At 42.5% G+C, this 17133-nt stretch overlaps 1 long non-coding RNA gene across 1 annotated transcript in view; it reads left to right on the top strand.

Annotated features, from left to right (window-relative positions):
• LOC136843362 (uncharacterized) overlaps nucleotides 1-17133 on the top strand; it is a 54006-nt gene that overhangs the window by 2594 nt on the left and 34279 nt on the right. The gene's annotated exons all lie outside the window — the stretch shown is intronic.

Raw genomic sequence — 17133 nt, 5'->3', positions numbered from 1 at the left:
AAAATGGCAACACCATACCCTTACTCCCCCTATCTTTTCAATACTGCGTAGACATAAATACTCAGTATGCTTGTAAACAACAAGCTGGCTTATTTTCCCTTATTTGTGACAAAATACTGTATACTATAAATGCACCTAAAAAAAAGCGAACCCCTTTTTTCTCTCTCATATGCAACATGCAGTACAGTAGTTTAAACTAACAGATAAAAATGAGTATCATTTTCTTTTACATTTTGCCCAAACCCATTACAGCACAATCTGCAACACACATCATACCGAAAAAAAAAAAGCAAACCCTTTTTCTTCATTTTGCCCAAACCTATTGCAGCTCAGTCTTTAAAATACATCATACACAAAAAATTTAATTTTTAAATTTTATTTTGCCCAGACCTACAGCACAGTCATTAAATTAATTGTACTCAATAAAAAAAATAAGCCTACAAATATAAATATACTGTACTTTCTCTCTGTTACCTACCTGTGTGCTGCCCTTGGTGCATACGATAGTTGGACTTTTAAAAACTTGTAAGAAGGTTTACTAGTCCTCCCCCAGCTCCTCCCCTTCTGTACAAAGAGGGAGGACATTCATTGTTACAGAGTGCATTGATACCCTCCAGATGCAGCCAATTAGAGAAAGATATGTTTATAACTCACATGTCTATCAAACCATTAAACAGCAAAAAACCCCTGTGATGTATACGTTTCCTCCAATTGCAGCAAAGCTTACAAAAATCACAAATGCTTGCATACCCACACACATTCTACCATACGCTATTGAACTGATGAGGTATCCTTATCAGCCAGTTAAAAGTGAGAAACAAAGTGCTTAAAAGCATGTTACTTAATATGTGCTTTTAAGCCAATAACTCTCTCTCTCTCTCTCTCTCTCTCTCTCTCTCTCTCTCTCTCTCTCTCTCTCTCTCTCTCTCTCTCTCTCTCTCTCTCTCTCTCTCTCTCTCTCTCTCTCTCTCCTGCATTTGCTTTGTCATTGTTATTGGTTTTTCATCATTTTTTGGTTATTATATGCAGTGAAAATTACTTCATGACAAAACACTAAGAAATAAAAGATGAGAAATGATAGGAGAGAAAATAAATATAGGTGTGTATACTGTTATTTGTGTGTGTGTGTTCATGCGTGTGTTACAGGCTATATGTACGTGTTAAAGTGTTTTTCTTAATGTGGTATTGGTGTTCTCTCTCTCTCTCTCTCTCTCTCTCTCTCTCTCTCTCTCTCTCTCTCTCTCTCTCTGCATTTGCTTTGTCATTGTTATTGGTTTTTCATCATTTTTGGTTATTATATGCAGTGAAAATTACTTCATGACAAAACACTAAGAAATAAAAGATGAGAAATGATAGAGAGAAAATAAATATAGGTGTGTATACTGTTATTTGTGTGTGTGTGTTCATGTGTGTTACAGGCTATATGTACGTGTTAAAGTGTTTTTCTTAATGTGGTATTGGTCTCTCTCTCTCTCTCTCTCTCTCTCTCTCTCTCTCTCTCTCTCTCTCCTGCATTTGCTTTGTCATTGTTATTGGTTTTTCATCATTTTTTGGTTATTATATGCAGTGAAAATTACTTCATGACAAAACACTAAGAAATAAAAGATGAGAAATGATAGGAGAGAAAATAAATATAGGTGTGTATACTGTTATTTGTGTGTGTGTGTTCATGCGTGTGTTACAGGCTATATGTACGTGTTAAAGTGTTTTTCTTAATGTGGTATTGGTGTTCTCTCTCTCTCTCTCTCTCTCTCTCTCTCTCTCTCTCTCTCTCTCTCTCTCTCTCTCTCTCTCTCTCTCTCGCATTTGCTCTGTCATTGTTATTGGTTTTTCATCATTTTTTGGTTGTTATATGCAGTGAAAATTACTTCATGACAAAACACCAAGAAATAAAAGATGAGAAATGGTAGGAGAGAAAATAAAGATAGGTGTGTATACTGTTATATGTGTGTGTGCGCTCATACATGTGTTACAGGCTATATGTATGTGTTAAGGTGTTCTCCTTAATGTGGTATTGGTGCGCGCTCTCTCTCTCTCTCTCTCTCTCTCTCTCTCTCTCTCTCTCTCTCTCTCTCTCTCTCTCTCTCTCTCTCTCCATTGTTCATGAGTATTTCATTGCAAGTTACAGTACAGTACTGTAATATCCTGTAAAAAAATGTGGCAAAAGCTTAAACAAAAAAAGATCTAACAAAGACAAACGCCTGCCTACCCTTCTCTACCCACCCCACACTGCATTCCCACCCCTCCCAGCCAAGGAGGCTCCTTCTCCAGCCACTCACTTTCCCCAGCAACCCCTTCTTTGCGTGCTTATTCCTGTAAACAGCGTTATTATCACTTCTCCCATCATGCCTGGTCAACTGACCCCTCCGATGGGAACTCTTCCTGGTTTCCCACACCCCAAACACATTCTCAGCCTGTTATGATTGTAAGCGGTGTTACCAACATTTCCTTAGACCCACAAAGCATTGCCAACCATCGTATAGCATTTCATTTTTAATTTTTTAAAGAGTTTATAATATATACACCTGTCTTATGTCCCTGGGGTCTGGTTGTGCCCTGATAATGTCGAGTTTCAAATATAGTTAAATCGGATAAAAGAGGGATTACATACTGTATTTTCAAGACTAGTTCATAATACTAGTTAAGGGGGGATGTAACCATTGAGAGAATAGACAGTGGTAATGAAGGTGAAGTTGAACCTTTGTAGCAGTAAACAGAAGAATTTGATTAGATATGATCATTCCAGTAATAATATATTCTCTATACAGTATTATCAAACATAGCACTGTCACAGAAAATGTCATGAAAAGCAAGGACAAGTACAGTAATATATATCCATGTTGTGGGGTAGTGCTGTCAATGCACCTTATATGGTGCAGTGTGGGCATTGCTTAAGGTTCTTTGCAGTGTCCCTTCAGCCCCTAGCTGCACTTCCTTTCGTGCCTTTTACTGTACCTCCTCTGATATTCTCTTTTTTCCATCTTACTTGCAACCCTCTCCTAATGATTGTTTCTTAGTGCAAGTGCAAGGTTTTCCTCCTGTTACATCTTGAAAACTGTTTTATTGTCAATTTAGATTTTAGCACTGAATGGCTTCATAAGCCCCAGTGCTTGGCCTTTTGCTTAAATTTTATTTTTGAAGTGAACCTTACCTCTCCATTATATAGCTTTTACTTCTGCACCAGTGGTAATTCAATAGATTGAAGCAAAAAACGAGAACACTTGGTTTTCCACGAATATCCGTCTTCTGTCCAAAAAGCGAGAACACTTGGTTTTCCATGAATATCCGTCTTCTGTCCATCTACTGCTCCCACCCCCTACCAGGGGACTGATAGATACAAACACTCGTAGCCGGTCAGTCTACTTCTCTTTCTGGTTTCGGTAGGAGGTCGACACATTATTAATTTTAGTAGGTGTCCTGTTGGTTTGTTGTGGATGTTCGTTTAATTTTTTAATATTTGTTCAGTAAGAATCTGTAAGGTAAAGAGTTGTCGTTATAGGCATTATTCCAATTTTATTGACCCTCATGATATGTTTTCCTGAGCGAAAGGTTATTATTGGATAACTGTGTGGTAATTGATTGCAAACAGAGAGAGCTTGTTAGGGTAGAAACAACCATAGAGGGTAACACTTTTAAGACTTGATTTAACCCTTAATGGATGGATCCCCTCAATAGAGGGTCTAACAGGTTTGGGGTGGTGGACGGATCCCTTCTGAGGAGGATTAATATTACGCGCCATACAGTTTGTCTGTATCGAGCAGGAAAGAGTTTCCAATACTTCAGTGGCCCATAAATGAATTATGGCACTAAAGAATTCAGCTCGGCTCGATTGTGGGTGTTTTGGGAACTTCAATATTGTTCTTGACTTGGAGGGGGAATGTCTCGCTCCTCTCTCTGCCTTGATGTCTTTTTGTTTGTTTGCTCATAAATATACCCAGGGATTACTGTTGGCTTTAGTTCTTGTCTTTTATGATATGATGTCAGTTATAGTTGTAATTTTGCAAAGAAATATCAGAAAAAACATGTATAAATCCCCAAAAAACTCGTTACTGCATTTCCCGATCTCAGTAAATTTACGTAAATATTTTACAATAAATATGCTCAGAACTTCATGATTTGAGTTCTTATCTGTTATAATATTGTGTGAGTTGTAATTATGATTTTACAAAATGAAATAAATTATTAGAAAAAGCATGTATAACTTGGTAAAATTTATGAGTGTTTTGTAAAAGAGGCCCCACACAGGGTTGTAAATAGTCACTTTCAACTTCCTGTGGAAGATAGGGAAAATTTTTAAAACTGTTTTTCTTACACCATGCGTATCTTCCTCTTTCTAATGATGTTTTTGCTTAAATTGGCCAACCTTAAAGTTTGCCCAGTCGGAGGGTGTGCATTATATATAATTAGCCCATCCCTTAAGGGTTAAAGGGGATGCTTGTCTTGCCTGCTTCCCCATGTAGTAACTGGCTAGGTTCTCTGCTGTTTCTCTTCGATCTGTTACTCCAAGTGAACATCCCATTTCAAGGCATTAGATTTGATAGGATGGAGTAATCTTTTATGTTCGCTTGGCATAGGTTTTGTGGGACATTATTATTTTAATTATTATTAGTGTTTTCTGCGCTACCCTCCCGAGAGTCAGTGCTCCCGCTTTTTTCTTGCCTTGCCCTTGGCATGTCCTGTCTTACTCCCCCATGGTATGGAGTGACAGGGAACTGGAACATACCAGAAAGTGTTATGGATTTGTGCCTGTTGTCTCCTTCCTCTGTCCAGTATGGCATCTGCTGCCCTAGTTCTGATGTTAGCGGCACCAGCTTTAGCACCAGAATTTGTTCTCCGATAGGATTGCTCAGGTAAGAATAAGAGGAGTCTCCAGACATTTTTTTCCTCTTTAATTTTACCATATTGGATTGGCTTGGTAGCGGTGATGCTTCGACTCTTTCTGGTAGTATTTAAGCAAGTTTAAGCTGCTTTGTAGAGAAAAGTTAACTTTTCCTCTTTTGAGTTTCATTTCGATCCCGTGTAACTAGGATCGTTCATGGCTCAAGGCTAGTACAGTATAAGTATCAGGTTCTAGTGACGAGCCTAGACTGTCTTCGGCTTTCCCATTCATTGAGGTTTTTTTTTCGGCCAGGAACTCAGACTTTTAATAAATCAAGAAGTCTCAACTAGTCCCAACTCAGAAGATTCTCTATTTAGAAATGAGGATCACCACTCTGAGTTTATGGGCTTTTCCCTCCCCAAAGAGGATACTCCTGACTTCAGTCGGTACAGGACCTTCTTTCGCCTCCAGTTTGCTCAGTGAATCGATGGATGAGTCTGCTGGGAACCCTCTCATCCATAGAACAGTTTGCGAAGCTAGGAAGACTTCACATGAGGCCCTTTCAATGAGCAAGCTGGAACAGAAGAAAGCAACCAGACACACTGACGTTCCCAAATATGAAGAAGATAAAGGAGGATCTCTGGTGGTGGACATATGGAGAAAGACTTTTAGAGGGAAAGCCTTTGCAACTGCTGAGCCCTGATCTCCCCTTTTATGCAGACACCTCAGACCAGGGTTGGGGAGCCCAACTGGACATCCTGGAAGCTTCAGGCACTTGGTCTCCAGGGTAAAGGTAGCTACATATAAATGCCAAAGTGGTGTCTGCTATTCATCTCGGCCTAAAGCATTTTGTGACAGCAGTAATGAACAGAGCTGTGGTGGTACATTCCCACAACACCTTGGTTCTCTCCTATATCAGGAATCAGGGCGGAGCCCACTCATTCTCCCTTTGTCAGGCAGCGAAGGAGCTGCTTATTTGGGCAGACCAGAATCAGGTCAGACTTACCACCAGATTCATCCAGGGAAAGATGAACTTCTTGGCAGATGGGTTAAGTTGAGAAGGTCAGGTCCTCCCGACAGAGTGGACCTTGAATATGAGTGTCTGCGACAGCCTCTGGAAGTTGTGGGGCAGGCCGACAATGGACCTGTTCACCACGTCAAAGAATTGCGGTCTTCCTCTGTTTTGTTTGCCAGTCCCGGACCCTCAGGCAATGGCTACGGTTGCCATGCTGATAGACTGGTCGAACCTGGACCTCTACGCCTTTCCCCCATGCAACATAGTGAGGGGGGTTCTCTACAAGTTCAAGAATCACAGCAACGTATCAGTGGCCCTGATAGCGCCCTTTTGGCCTCTCAAAGAATGGTTCCCGGACCTTCTAAAGCATCTTGTGGACTTTCCAAGGTTACTTCCTCAAAGTCCTTATCACAAACAGCCTCAGCTTTGGAAGTTCCATCAAGGACCATCTGCTCTAGCTCTGATGGGCTTGGGACTATCCGGAGACTCGTCAGAGTGAAGGGTTTTTCAAAGCAAACTGCGGAAGCTATTTCTAGATGTAGATGTAAGTCTACCAGCCGAGTCTACCAGGCCAAGTGGTCCATCTTCCGCAGGTGGTGCAGCAGCAATATCTTGTCTGCTAAAACCACTATAACCCAAATAGCAGACTTTCTTCTCATTCTCAGGGCCTCCAAGGGACTCTCTCCATCGAGTATTAGGGGCTACAGGTCTCTGCTGGGATCAGTCTTCAAGCATAGAGAGTGGACTTGGCCTCTAATAAAGACCTGATGGATCTGATTAAGTCTTTCGATACTACTAAACAGGTGAAGGACGATTCTGTGTCATGGAACCTGGATGTAGTGCTTAAATGGTTAACGGGTCCAGCCTTTGAGCCCCTTCATACCATTTCTCTCAAGAATTTGACTGAAAAGACTTTTTCTAGTAGCCTTGGCCACCACCAAAAGAGCAAGCGAATTGCAGGCTATAGACCAGCGAATCGGTTTCTTTAAGGAAGATGCTGTCTGCACCTTGTGCTTGGCTTCCTAGCTAGGAACGAGTCCCTGTCTAATCCCTGGCTATGCTTGTTCTCTATTAAAAACCTCATGGACAGCCTAGGACCAGAAGAGGAGGAAAGGCTCCTTTGCCCAGTTAGGACACTGAGATATTACTTAGACAGAATAAAGAGAATCAGAGGTCCTGCCAGTAACCTCTGGTGCTCCGTCAAGAACTCATGGAAACCTGTGTCTAAGAATGTGCTGTCATTTTTTTCTTAAAAGTCTTATCATTGAGATGCACTCTCAAATGGCGCCACTTCACATGCCTTTTAGTCATACTGTAATATGTCGCTCTCAGCAATCCTCCAGTCAACATTCTGGCAATGCAATTTCGTTTTTGCCTCACACCATCTTGAAGAAATTGAAACGACGTACAAAAATTGCAGCACCTTAGGTCCGTTATCAGTGTCTGGCTTGGTGTTGGGAGAGGAAGCATAGGAGCAACCCTTCCTATCTGTAACTTCTTCGCCTTGAATTTTTTGGGTGTCGAGTTCTTTTGGGGATCCAGGGGGCTACTTGTACCTGGAGTGCTCACCAGTCTGTGATAGTAGTATGATGGTTTTTTAATCTTTATTGTTGTTGGTGTGGGAACTATTTTATTTGGTCTATTGTATTTTGGTACTGTGCCCAGGGCAAGGGCAGTTTTTTCTCTGTTGTTTTATGGGAGTTCGGAAAGCTCCTTCACTCTAAAGCCCTCTGTCAAAAGTATAGACTTATCACGGCTATTCCCCTAAGTCGCTACAGGTCAAGTGTGAACAGAAATTCATTTTGCAGAGCTACTTTATTACTCCACTGTTAGTGACGTCACATTCAGACAATTCTCGTGCAGGTTGCTTTTTCTTAAAGGAATATTAAATTCATATTTTTGTAATAGTGAGCTTTGTCAAGCAAATTGAATCTTAGCTATACCTATTTTATAGAAAATTTGCCACAGGAATTCCAATAATTAATATTTTTAATTATGTACCATCTAAAGTAGCCTGTAACATTTACCTGCTGCTTAGAAGACCAGATAAACAAAATCATAAAAATGTACAGAAATAGGTTTTATGGTATCCAGTTAGTAATTGTCTTAACTGAGTTGGTTACATTTTTTAGAAAATACTTTTAAGGTAAAGTTATTGCCGTATTATTGATATGTCCCATTGATTATGATATGTAACAGCATACTATACGTAGCTACGTACTTGTGACCAAGTCAACGGTTTATTTTGTGTTTGCTGCCTGTGTAGTGATTATAGGTAGTTAACACTAGGTAGTTTATAATGGACACTTGTTCCTTTTATCACTACATGTACAAGGCTGCTGTTACACAGAACCCACAGATAACCTGCACCACAGTGATTTGCTTGTTCTGCTTGTCGCCTGTGGGTACAGCTCTAACCACCTGCCATTGAACACAGCCCTTGCAGGAATAAAGGAGAATTTTGTTGGTCACTGGACATGTGTGAAATACGCAACTTGCTCCAGGCAGCAAGCTTAAATGATGAATGAGCTTGCTTTAAGCTATCTCAATGGGTCATAGGTTTCGGTAGGGGTATGGAAAGAGGAAACTACATCTTTCTGGCAGAACTCCTGCAGAGTGTGTTTTTATCCTTATCCAAGCAGAATCCATGTTAGGGCCAGTACAGTCGTCCCCCGGTATTTACAGGGGACGCGTACCACACCCACCCATGAATACCGAAACTCCACCTGAAAACGCTTATAACTGCCTGTTATAACAGTTCAAACACCAAACATATACCTTAAACTATGATCCTACACCAAAAATACCATAAACTATAGTATCTAAAACACTTTAATATCATTTCGAAGGCATCTTGCAACATTACCCCTAAAAATGTATGGCTTACAGCTAAGTGTGAAAACTGTTAAGTTACCCCTATACATTCAGGTACATCCATTTTCTCTCATACAGTATTGAAGCAGTTCTGTTTTCTTTTTTCAATAGATAGGGGAGACATTGGTAATTCACAAGTTAAGTATACTATATGTACCTAAATATTTCATTATACTGTACATTGTGTAAGGGCGTCAAATTGCCTCTCATTTCTTGTGTTTCTCTCTTCATACGTACATTAATCATGTCATATGTGTTACTTGTTGATATTTTGGATTCTTTATGTATCTCATTGTATGCATCATTGTACGGCCTGTCCGCCGATATGTATACTTGCCTTTTACATGTTCTGTAGCGCATTATATGTCTTTTTATCCCTGTTAACAAACACAACCTTCATATGGACGCAGCGGGGGGCCTCAGGTTGTCCGCTACCTTTCCATCCGCTGTCTGTATTATAAACACCTGTCGAGAATAATAAAGGATCAGTCTTTCACTTCTGACATTTCTTGAATCTCACACTGGTGACTCCGGAAAAGGGACAGGTAGCGCGGTTTTGGCCCAGCCATTAACGGACTAAATACGGCTGCAGCCTACCATCAGAGAGCCTTTAGAGAACTAACTACGGCGCAAAGTTTAGGCCTCTGATAGCTCCCTCCCTGGCGGAAACAGTGCCATTAACGGACTAAATACGATGTACCCAAAAAAGGGCACGTTTTGGCACTTTGTTCGACCACGTGATCAATCGGCACTATTAATGGACTTGATATGGCTCATTTTCCCTCGTTTTGGTGTGTGAGTAGTAAAGATGTCGGAAGCTGAACCTCAATGCAAACCTGCGAGCATCGTCTGCATGCCCCTCTCGCTAACAAAGCCAGACGCGGTCAAACTTTCCCTGTTTTCGTGGCAGAACACGGCATCATGGTTCCTGCGCGCAGACGTGCACTTTCACGTGGCATGCATCTCAGACGATGCTATCAAATCCGACATCACCATGATGGCGCTCCCAGAAGAGGTTTTCAACATAATCTCCCCCTGGCTCGACACGCAACCGGACAAGGTCACTTAGGCGGCCTTGAAAGATAAACTGATGCAATCTTACTCCGTGCCCGTGACCGAGAGAGCTGTGTGCACTCGCCCTGTTATCCCAGCCCCTCGGAGAAGCATCACCCAGGGAAACCTCAGACGAACTACAGGGGTTGGTAACACTGCCAGGCTGCGACGAAAATGGGAGGAGAAGAACAGCAGATTTAACAAAAGCAATCTTCCTTCGGCGCCTCCAGCAGGAAGGTAGGCGCCAGATAAGGAATGCAGACACCCTCGACATGGATGCCTTAGCCGACGACGGCCAGAAACTATGTGAGGCCACCAAGGCCTCGAAAAATGCCGCCGCCCTCGCAGCTGCCACCTTGGGAGCTTGCAGCCTGATGGAGGAGAACGATGATGACGATGGAGACATCAGCACCGTTTACAGATAGAAGGCACCACTCAGGGAACACAGGACATAGTCAAACCCGGCGTGGCGCTTCTTCCACAGAAAGTTCGGAACCAATGCCAGAAACTGCAGACCTCCCTATTTCTTAAAAAAAAAACAACAAAAGCGGCCACAAGTAACAGCTATGGCCGCGAAATCAAACTCCCCCGGGACAGCAGGTTTCTTCTTCAGAGATGAAATTTCCGAACGGCGCCTGCTGGTAGATACAGGGGGCAATGCAGTCGGGAAAGAAAAAGTAGACTTCCTCAGCCACGAGATTTCCCCAGCAGGAGTGCTCCCCACGGCCTCTAAAGTAAAGGCTATAGAGAACTTCCCTTAACCACAAACCATCAAAGCCCTTCAGGAATTTCTCGGGATGATAAACTACTACCAACGTTTCATCCCAGACATTGCCAGCACTATGTACCCTCTGACATCAATCCTGAAGGGCAGACCAAAAACACTGATGTGGGAGGCTCCGCAGCAGCAGGCATTCATTGCAACAAAGAGAGCCCTCTCCAGTGCCACTACCTTAACTCACCACAACCCCACTGCTGCCCTCAGGTTGATAACGGACGCCAGCAACATCGCCTGCGGCTCAGTACTCGAGCAGCTTGTGAACGTCACCCTCCAGCCCTTGGCCTTCTTCAGCCACAAGTTTTTGCCAGTGCCTTCAACAGAAAACTGCTGGCTATCTACCAGGCCGTGAGACACTTCAAATACCAGCTGGAGGAGACTGAATTCACAATCCTGACAGATCACAAACCCACTGTTGCACACATTTGCAAAGCCGGGAGATGCGTGAACTGCAAGGCAACAGCGGTACCTGACCGCCATCTCTGAATTCAGGTGCACCATCAACTACGTCCCCGGCAGGAAAAGCCTGGTGGCCGACGCCCTGTCGAGGGTAGAAATCAATTCCCTTCACCTTGGCATCGACTACGAAGACCTGGCTAGAGAACAAGCAGCGGACCCAGAGACGGCAGACTACAGGACGGCAGTGACGGCTCTTAAGTGGGAAGACGTGCCCTAGCAAGCTCGAACACAACTCTCCTCTGCGACACCAGCACAGGCTGCCCACGCCCCCTAGCACCCGCTTCGAGGAGAAAGCAGGTGTTCGACATAGTCCACGGTCTCTCCCATCCATCAGGGCGCACAACGGCACGCCTCATGACTAACTAGTTCATCTGGCATGGCATCAGCAAGGACGTTCGCTAGTGGGCAAGGAGCTGCATCCCGTGCCAGGCGAGCAAAATGCTCTGGCACACAGAGTCCGGGGTCGGCGACTTTCCCCAGCCTCGTTGGTGTTTCGGCCACAACCACATCGACGTCGTCGGGCCCCTTCCACAATTGGGAGGAGCCAGATACCTCCTGATGATCATAGACTGCTCCACCCGCTGGCCCGAGGCAACCCCCATGGAGGAGGCATCAACAGCCTCAGGCACAGGGGCCCTCCTCTCCAATTGGATCAGCCGTTTCGGAGTGCCAGACAGCATCACTACGGAGAGGGGTCCAGCCTTCCTGTCAGAGCTCTGGGTCTCCTTGGCACGCCTGATGGGTACAACTCTACACAGCACAACAGCCTACAACCCCGCAGCGAACGGCATGGGTGAGAGGGTGCACCACTCTCTTAAGGCACGCTCTCGTAGCACGCTGCACCGATGCAAGGTGGAAGGAACAGCTGCCCTGGGTCCTGCTGGGTCTCCAAACTGCACTGAAGGCAAACGGCGACGCCTCCCCTGCTGAGAAAGTCTACGGGAAGACACTGGCCATCCCCGGAGAATTCTTCCCGCTGTCGACGGCGGGCAGCGCAGACACCCCCCTCCTGAGGTTGAAGGAACTCGCACAGAAGTTTGCGCCCTGCCATAAGACCTTCACTGACAGAACCACCACCTACAGCCCACCCGCCTTACACTCCTGCACTTACGTCTGCGTCAGGGTGGACGCCCGTCGGCCGCCCTTAACCAGGCCCTAGGAGGGGCCCCACCGAGTCACCAGGCGGGCCGCCAAGGCATACCTCCTTGACATCCACAGGCGGGAAGACTGGATCACCATCAACAGGCTGAAGCCGGCATTCCTGTTGGACAGTGAAGTACATGAGGAAGAAGGCAGGTGCCCCAGAGTTCCCCCGCAGTACCTCCCCGCAGAAACACCCGCTCCCCCACCAAAGCCAACCCCAGATGCCGGTTCCACCCCAATCCCACAGTTCTCCAAGAGCAGGGGCCCGCTCCGACTGCCTCAGTGTCTATGTGATTGATGTTAATTTATATCATCCAATAATTGCTCCTCTAATCATTGTCTTGCGGAGAGAGTATTTGTAAGGGCGTCAAATCGCCTCTCATTTCTTGTGTTTCTCTCTTCATATGTACGTTAATCACGCCTTATATGTTACTTGTTGATATTTCAGATTCTCTATGTACTGTATCTCATTGTATGATCATTGTACGGCCTGTCCGCCGATATATATACTTGCCTTTTACATGTTCTGCAACGCATTATATATGTCTTTTTATGCCTGATAACAAACACAACCTTTGTATGGACGCAGCGGAGGGGCCTCAGGTTGCCTGCTAACTTTCTATCTGCTTTCTGTATTATAAATTATAAACACCTGTCGAGAATAATAAAAGATCAGTCTTTCACTTCTGACATTTCTTGAACCTCACAATTAAAAAAAAATGCATTTTATTGATATTTTACTGTTTACATTAATGTTAATGTTTGAAAATTAGTAAATAATTTTTTTGTCATAAAAAATTTATTTAGTCACGAAAATAACATGAAAATACAGTAATTAGTGAGTATTTCTTGACGAAAAAACCCTCAAATTACCGAATTTTTTGCGAATAATTCGGTGATAAGTTCTACAGCCGTGAATACCGAAATGCGAATAGGCAGGGTTTGACTGTACTCCAAAGCACTATTTTCTAGAACCTCTTGTACTGACTCCTCCAATGGAGACGAAGAGTTTTTCAGTGGAAGAGATGTCACAGGTATCAGACATGGAATGGAGATAGCCACTGAAATTGTCCTGAATCCGGAAGGTCCAGCCACTGAAATTGTCCTGAATCCGGAAGGTCCAGGGACACAGTCCTCTGCTCTATAAGGGAGGGGTACCTCAAGTGAGAATCTTCCCTCTCCTATGCAGCAGTATTGAAGGGCATCCTGTTAGGGTCAACCCAACCCAACCCTGTCTGAAGTGTCTGCATCATCTAAGAGGGGGTAGTGATTTATCCAGGATTTCTATCCTGCTGAGCATTACAATTGCCTTGGCTCAATCAGTTTATGCTTGCATTCCTGATATGGAAATTCCACTTGCTGTACTTTCATAATTCCAGGAGGAAATTATGAGAATATCAAGGGTGTCCATGTTACTGAGCATTAGTATATAGAGATGTTATCCATGATTCACAAGAGGAATTCAGGTCAGTCCTGGATACTGAATTAGATGTAATGTGTAAAAATTTTTCAGCCTTTAAATGAGAGTGGGTTAATAAATATCCAAAGCCCATGAAGAAGTTGAATAAGTTGTCTAGATACCCATTGAAGTCAGAAAGGGGTAAGAGACAACCTACCCACTCCAAGAGCTCTGACTGTTAACATTTCAGACTGTAAAACCTCCAATCAAAATGTAATATGGGCACCAATATCCTCCCCTGAAAATACTGATAACCCTTGTTGTGATGCCTCATTGTGTATTCTTTCACCTGATGGAAAGGAAACTATGATTGAGGTTAAACATGTAGAATTTCAGTACAGAGCAGCTTTTCCTAATACTGAATAGCACTTGGTCCCGCCTTCAATAGGAATTCAGAAACTGCCGATGGTGACCGGGAAGTGAGAGTTGATGGCAGAAATAAAGCCATTTGTCTTTGCCATCCCAGTATCCGATAATTCAGAAAAGGAATGGGCAACACTTTTGTAAAAGGACTGAATAAAGCAAGAAGAAAAAAATACCCATTCCTTGAAAACGAAAACATTAAGAAACCAACATTAAAAAAATATTTAGGTTGTTTCAATGTTCAGTGCTTACTCATCCAGTTTGGTACAGTACTTTATAGTGATGGCCTTCAGCCTCTGCCTTAACAGAAAGTAGCAAAATGTTTCTTTCCTTATATATTTTTTTATAGATAAATGCATTTTCATCATGATTCTCAATTCAGATTTTTATGTCATCCGTTTCCTCTATGATGTTTAAAGATAAATTAGTTACCTCCATTCACTCCTGTTGTATGTACTTTTCCGCTGAATTTACATCTAGCCATTCTTCATGTAGGTCACATAATTCCTGAGACTTCGTACGGTAATGTTCTTGTCCAACTTATTCCACATCTCCTGCTTATCTGACAAACTGGTCTTCATCCCTTCTCAAAAAATGTCCAAACCATCTTGCCCTTTGAGATCTGCCCATTTCCCAGCTGCTGAATACCATATCCCTGCAATTTTCTCATTTGCAATACAAAATTCCCACCACACTCTGGCCATGAATCTTAGCATTGTACTGTATAGTTACAACTTTAAAAACAAAAAACAAAATTCCTATTCAGTCTCCCACATTGCTGCAGGATAGAGAATCTAAACCTTTTACTTGCATCATAATTCGTTGCTTTCTCCATTAATGAAGTTTATTTTATTTAGTCATTTAGTAATCCCTCTTCATCCAGGTTATTGCTATTTTACTTACTGCTCTCTCAGTACCTGCTTCACTGTCCAATTTGTCATCAGAGTACCTGATATGGTCTACCACTTTGATCTGCCATTCTAATAAAACAATGCTCTTCACTTTTTTCTCTTCCCTATTTTCTTTGTCAATAAGGAGTGAAGATTACTGTGAAGTGGCTATATAGAAAATGTACGAATAACTGTACGTATCATTATGTGTCTCCAGGTTTATCTTGGTAGCATATGCATTAATATTTTGTACATCACTTTAAGGTTGACTGATCATATTGTTGTAAGGTCTGCATTTAAAATACCAGCAATTAGTTAAATTATTTCCTTTTCAAGTTTTATAGATGACCTAATGCAAATATTATAAAGGGCAAGGTCAAGTTAACTTTTCATGTTGGTCTTGTCACAGCAAAACATGTACAGTATAAGGGTTTGCCACCATAATGGATATTAAAATTTATCTTACCCAAAGAACCATTACTATAATTATTTAAAAGTTGCCAAACTATCATTAAACATTCTAAATGACTAACCTGAATGCTTGACCTCAACAGACAGTGACTCTTGAGTTAGAGAATAAATGCAGTGAATATTGAGTCACAACTGAATGTTGGTATTGCAACAGTTAATAAAGTGGTCACTGGGCCTGAGTTGCACCATTGAGATCCAGGGCAACATGGTTAAATTATATACATACTAAACACTACTGGCTTTAACTAGATTCCAATTTTATGTGTAAAGATATCAACCCATAATTGAGCATGCATTAAATACCAGCAGTTCTTGACTTCAGGGTTCTCCTGATATCTATAGTCCATTTCTTTCTTTGCTCTTGTATAATATACAGTACATTAAATACATTTAATTTAATTCATTTTGATACACTGGTGTGTCATTTTAGATCCAGGCTTTAATGTCACTTGTGCCCTGTAGGGGGTAGGGCCATCAAAACACCTCACATGGTGCACCGTAGGCATTACTTAAGGTTGTTAGTAGGGTTCCTTCAGCCCCCAGTAGCAGTCCCCTTTCATTCCTTTTACTGTACCTCCATTCATATTCTTTTTCTTGCACCTTACTTTCCACCCTCCTAACAATTGTTTCATAGTGCAACTGAGAGGTTTTCCTCCTGTTACACTGTTAAAACCTTTTTGCAATTTCTCCTGGCAGCTCTGAATGGGTCCCCACTTGGTCTTTGGCCTAAATTTTATATTCTATTCCATTCCAGTTTCACTTATGATTTACTGATGAATCTTAATATATTATTCAAAATAAATTCATGAAAAAATTGTTCATATTGATCACTCAAAGAAACTTCTGGATACTGTATGTTAAGGGATGCTCCACCAAGGATGTAGCATGTGGAGTTTTATGATCCCCCATCTCCAACCAGGGCAGGGGCATAAGTCTTATCTCTGTGTTTGCAGATACCATCTTTGACCTGCATGTCATTTTTTTATGAAAAGGTCATTTACAAGTATTCAGGTTTCCATTGAAGACCAAAATTGTATTGTTGGGGATGAATCTTACCTACTGTTAAAGGTAGCTTATATCTCTGTTCCAATAGGGGAGTCAACATTCAAATGAAAGAAGATCGAGTGGCTAACCAGATGACTGTTTAGCATACCTGTTCTCCACCAGGCATGTTTCAAATGTTTCAGCTCGTCAGAATCCGTGCCACTGTTGTTTATAGGCACTTGGTATTTCATGGCTTTGGCTGTTTTGAGGCTAAGAGTCAGGTTCTGTAGGAATGATTATTCTGTGCCAGCTGCAGGGGTATAAAGTTTAATCTTGAGAATAGATGTGAGGAATGTAGGGATTTTTGAAGGATTTTCTGCTTGAGTTTGTTATTATTGGAAGAGAAGGGAAGCAGATAGATTGCAAAAGCAAATGGGTCAGGTCATAAACCTGTCACTTCTCCCTCTTCTCCAGGATCTATGTCTGTAATTTTCCTTACTCAGTCTATGGCTTTTTCCTCTGCTAATGCTTTAGGGACTGTAGTACTGAGACCACCTAACTCCACCTTCCCCTCCCTTTTTGGTTCAGGAAAAGCATATTGAGAAGTTAGAATTGGACTTAAAACTTATTTTAGTCAGTAAAAGGCTTGTCTGAATTTTTGTTAGGGAACTGTTCTGGGTCCCCCCATAGTGTGCAATAATTTTTGCATTCACTGCTAAGAGGTAAGGTGTTGGTGCCCTTGCCCATCCATAGCCCGAGCTTAGGACAGCCCTGCAACAGTTGGAAGAGTCCTCTGCCAGGGAGCCAGGTCAGTTCTTGGGGCAA

The sequence above is a fragment of the Macrobrachium rosenbergii genome, chromosome 11 (genome assembly GCF_040412425.1).
Source record: "Macrobrachium rosenbergii isolate ZJJX-2024 chromosome 11, ASM4041242v1, whole genome shotgun sequence".
Taxonomy (NCBI): Eukaryota; Metazoa; Arthropoda; class Malacostraca; order Decapoda; family Palaemonidae; genus Macrobrachium; species Macrobrachium rosenbergii.
This window is presented reverse-complemented; position numbering and strand designations above follow the sequence as displayed.